Raw genomic sequence first — 4,942 nt, forward strand, 5'->3', positions numbered from 1 at the left:
GGGGCATCTTTCACCTCCATAAAATTAATTGTAATCTGCGTAACAAGCAGTCTGGCTAAAGTCCCCCACAAAGCATTGTAAATTAGTCCTGAAAAGCCCCGTGGGGGAGAGACTAATAGCCTAACGATTGTACGAACGACGACGATTACCCATCTCCTAAGTATCACATAACCAATTGGAAAGGTTTTTTTTTCTACATATGGAGATCTATGAACTGATAAACTTCCGGACGAAGTTAACCTTTTGTTATTTCCGCAACCTGTCAGCCTCCAACCCCTATGACTCGCTGTAAAAAAAATAATAACTCGCAATCACGTTTTTCAGGTTTTCACAATGAATGCACCGTTTCTGCGACATAGATCTTATGATTTAAGGGAGCCACAGGGAGAGTCTCGCACACCCTTCTTTCAACGTTTTGCTTGTGGATTGGGCCACGCCATCAATGACATCACTCGACAACTTCTCTTCTCTTTCCGTCTTGTCCTCTTTATGAACGTGCTTGATCTCTCTGCCACAAATTGCGGCTGGTTCATTCTTGAAAAACAGTTGGTTCACACTGTCATGTCGCCTGTTTGTGCGATCTTGGTGGACAGAATCCGCGTTCCATTTCTCTCCCGAAAGCTTGGAAAAAGAAAGTCTTGGCATTTGTGTGCGACGATTTTGGAAGCAGTATTCGTCCCGCTGTTTTTCACTCCTTTCTACGTTTTTCAACTTGACAATGGACAAGAACGGTTGCTGATATACTTTGGAGCATTGAACGTCATTTTGGGTGTCGCCGGCAGCTTATTGGATATTTCTCATTTGTCTCTTATTCCAATCATTGCCAAAGATCAGATGGAAGCAGTAGAATTGAGCGCATGGAGGTTTGTACGTAATCCTTTATCTTAAAGGCTGACTGTTAAGACTGCTGCTAGTGTATAGGAACATGCTTACATAGTTAATTGACCAGTCCCCATTCGGGCTTTTCAGGGGCATTCAAACACAATCAACGAAACGGCAGAAGAAAACAATAACAACTGTTCAGAATCCCAACTGGCCGGAGACAAACCAGTTAGCTATTTACTAGTACAGCCGAGAAGTTGAACCAGGGACTACCAGGGTCAATTTAACGAGTGGTCAGAGAGGGTCTTGAACCGTCAAGGAAAACGCCCTCACCATTGGGCCGCACTGCCTCCGCATGGCATGGGGGCGGCTAAAAAATGGGCCCCCAGTGCAGCAAATCATCGATGCACTTTTCTATCCTTCGCTACGATTTAACTTCCTTTCCTCCTTTTTTTCTTCGAAATCCATTTCCTACACTTGATATTCATAATAATGGTCAAACCACAAGTTTTTAAGTGTTAATTAAACACTCAATTTCCAAATTTTAGGACTGCTTTTACCTACTTGAGGTGGTATTTCGACCTGTGCTGTGGCTTGGGTAATATTTGGCCTAGACTCCAAAAGTCAAATTTCTGAAAACAGTTCCAAGGATTTCATGGTAAAGTAGTTTGTGTTTAATATTTTATCATACTTTACTGAAACTACTGTATGGACATTTTATTACGTTATGGTTCCATACCATCGGGGTCAGAAGTCATAGAGTAGGGGGCATTGGGGTTTTTGACAATTTAATATTTAAAATGATCATTTGTCTTTTCGCCACAGAAGTCAAAATTTCTTATTGAAATCCACGTGCATCTAATTATTTGCATTTCTGGACATATCTGAATTTCTTACCCATGGTCTTGGATACAGCTCTTTCCTTCGAACTGGCATCCTCTGACATTCAATTTTATATACTTCAGGTAATGACTGCAATATTGGTAGGTCTAGGGGTTTTGCTTGCTCTGATATTTCATGTGGGGACTAAAGAGCCTCTTTACAAGGACGCGAATCCCGACATCCCTTTGAGGAAGTTATCGACCCTACAGGCAGCAAATTTCGCGGTAGGTCTGGGCTTAGTCTATACGCTGGTCTGCTTTAGCTTGAAAACCCACTGCCTCATTTCACTGAGTCCGTTCGGTTATGCCTAGTTAGTAAAGCAGAATGCGGGTGTACAGATTACCTGTAAAAAATAATCAACTCTTTAAGGCAAGACAGTCAGGATCCATGGCATAATCTTAAGGATGATGCCATAGTCTTTTGATTTGCCATGACATGTTTCGATTGTTGGTTCTCGACCTCCAAGAGTTATTCCCATGGGAATTTCAGTCCTGTTTTGTCTTCTATCAACTCTTCCTTAAACCGATGTTTGATTTGTTGAGTCCTAAAGTCCTCTATTACTGAGACACTGGACATTTAAACTTGGTCATTACCAAAACTGAACCTTTGTTTGTGATGTGGTTATGTTTTGAGAAAGAAGTTGTTCGCGGATCTCGGTAACGAGAGTGGTAAACGGACGATGTCATAGACATTTGCTTTATTAATTCCCATTGTGAATCGCATTTTCCTTCCTTCTTAGAGTCTAACATCTTTCATTCCTTCGGACGCTGATCGAGAATTGATGACCCGTCGTGAAACAGGTTGGGTGTCTAATTGTAAAAAAATGTACATTTATTTCAAGAAAGTCACAAAAAGTTCAGATGGAAAGAGCTTAATTGTGGGACAAAGTAAAAAGTGAAGTTTGAAAAAGAAAGTTAAATAAGTTAAAAAACCTTCATCATTCAACGTTTGTTTGTCTGGGCAAACTATTATACAACCCACACCGGGCAAATTAGTTCGGAATCCCTTTAACACAACAGATCTGGTTCTTCAGGTGTCTTACCCTTTTGCCCTCGTTTTGAAAACAGTTCCAAGATTTATTGGGTCTATTGTCGGTCTACGTAATTTAATATCCCATTTAAGGTAGCCCTTGCCGAATTCCACATGCCTGGGGCAATGTCTTATCAGAACGATTAACTCTGCATCACTGTCTCACGTAGCGGGAAGGTTATCGTATCATGATAAAACATCAATAAATTGCTTAACAATATGCAGTTATTAATGTGACATAATAGATTACCACTGAAACAAAAGAGCCATCTAAAAATACCCCTTATTTTGCCTTTAAACGCTCATATTAAAATGAACATGACCTCTAATTTTTAGTGCTGGAAAGTGATTGGAAGGCTAAGGCAAAAATTCTCTGCACACAGGCAATGCACTATATAGCTAAAAGCACTAAACTTATAAACTTTCAATACAGACTCCTGCACAGAATTTTACCGACGAACCTTTTTCTAACAAAAATTAAAATAAAACAAGACCCAAACTGTTCTTTCTGTCACAACCATCACGAAAACCTGATTCATCTCTTCTGGGACTGTGAGATAGTCTCAACTTTTTGGGAAAACATGACTGAAAAACTTAAGCAATGCAATCAGATATCGATAAACTACCAAAAAAATATTATACAGCGTAGGTCATAGTACAGTGGTTTTACATGAAGTGCTATACGAATACGAATACAATGAAGATTTCATTTCATTCAATCAATTTTATTCATTTCATTCGTAATAGATTACAACAAAGTTAGAGAAAGTTACAATGGAGAAATCCCGTAACTAAAACATTGTTCATTCTTAAGTTAAACACGATCTTAGGCTCGTTATGTTCAACTTTCACGGCCGTTTATCATTAACCCAGGCAAGGTTGCATGGTCAAACGAATCAGTTCAATGTCTAGATCCAGTTTTGGCTTTAAAACGGGTCCCGTACTGAAGTGATTTTTTAGCGAATAATAGTCGAACAGTGTCGCCCATCATTAGGTTTCTGAAAGACTGCATGCGTATGTAAATAAATATACATTCAAGACCCATCGGTTATCTTTGTTACACTTAGTGATTGGCTTGATCCAGTCAACAATCAAAAAGCAAGGCCAAAAGCAACCTCGCACTTTGGGCAAATTTGTGATTCTTTGATCGCGCTTTTTGCATTTTTGTGATCACTCAGGCAGCTCTATCATTGACCAAAGCATAAAACGGACATAGTCTGTGAGGAACCTCTCCGCTAACACCGTAAAGTGCATGTGAACAAGTCCCAGTTGGATATGTCCTTGCCTCCTACTGGAGAAAATGAAGAGATATTTTTCGGCAAGGCAGCATAGTTGCCTTGTGAGGCGGTTAAGTTGATTGTCGAAAGTAATCACGTGATCCCTCGCCCCTTTTTTTTCCACAAATTTAACATCAAGTAGGAAGCCAGTCATATATGGGGCGCCAAATGTAAAAATACTATTTAAGTACTTTCCCCCTATATTTTATGTCATTTGTAAATGAAACATTGAAGTACCTTTGTGATTTATAAATCACAAAGTTATGAACTTCGCGATTTATAAATCGCAAGGTTATCAACTTTGCGATTTATAAATCGCATAGTTGGTAACCTTGCGATTTATAAATCACAAAGTTCGTAATCTTGCGATTTATAAATTACAAAGTGTGATTTATAACTCGCACATTGCGATTTATACAAATCACACTTTTGCCATTTAATAATATAACCGCAAACACATGAAATTCATGCCGCGGGCTCGTTGTCCAATGGTTTGATTTTTTGGTGCAAGACAAAACTTGACAAGGCCGCTCTCCTCAGCCGTCTCAGGAACAATTTCTGATGCATCAAGTGCTCAGGAATCATGACAGAAAAGTGAGGTAAGGATAGGTTTTATTTTTCATCAATTTTATTTCGATTTATCGCGAATCGGTCTGAATTGTAAGCTTCGTTTTATTCAGTGCCATGTTTTCACTTTTGCAGAGCTCGAGATTACAGAATCTTTAACGTACCGCATCCATCCCACTAACCGCTCCTTCTCTGGTTTGAACGATTTCATCTAGCTTCATCTTTACCTGTGTCGTTACGAGTTACCATTAACGAATGAGAGAAGTGATCCTCGGACTTCGGTCGACCATTTAAGCAACCATTTTTGCTAAACACCTGAAAAATACAGGTCGCTCTTAGAATCTAACGGAAGTCGAACCCAGGAC

Source organism: Montipora capricornis, chromosome 3, assembly GCF_036669925.1.
Source record: "Montipora capricornis isolate CH-2021 chromosome 3, ASM3666992v2, whole genome shotgun sequence".
In the NCBI taxonomy this organism is placed as follows: domain Eukaryota; kingdom Metazoa; phylum Cnidaria; class Anthozoa; order Scleractinia; family Acroporidae; genus Montipora; species Montipora capricornis.